This window comes from Nicotiana tabacum, chromosome 7 (genome assembly GCF_000715075.1).
Source record: "Nicotiana tabacum cultivar K326 chromosome 7, ASM71507v2, whole genome shotgun sequence".
In the NCBI taxonomy this organism is placed as follows: Eukaryota; Viridiplantae; Streptophyta; class Magnoliopsida; order Solanales; family Solanaceae; genus Nicotiana; species Nicotiana tabacum.
The window spans coordinates 2,049-2,500 of NC_134086.1; positions in this window are offsets into that span (position 1 = coordinate 2,049).

The following is a 452-nucleotide window of genomic DNA, read 5'->3' on the forward strand; positions in this document are numbered from 1 at the left end:
CGGAAGTAGCGCGACAAAGAGCAAAGCGGAGCATTCACAAAGAAATGGTATAAGCAGAAGGGAAGGCACAATGGTTAGCGACTGCCCAAGGAGTGATCGCTCTCTTATTTTCCCTTTTTTTAAGATAAGAAAGGAGACAATAAGCCCGTCAACATTGAAGCTTCCGTTTTTGGCAGCTGTTAGGCAAGTGATACCGTACGCAAGTTCGCACCTATATAGTGAGGGTGCGTTAAGGTGAGTTGATGAGCTAATATGGCTGGCTTACTTTTCATATGTATGTGGAGGGAACTTGACGTTAAGCACTGGGGCCAGACACAAAGGAATAGGTTTGAATGTTGATATATACCGTCTTTCAGCTGACCTTTCCAAACCATGCTTCGCAATCAAGCTAGAAAAAGACTAAGCAAGTGTTGTCCTAGTGAAATGGCGGATAGTTTAGTACAACATTCATT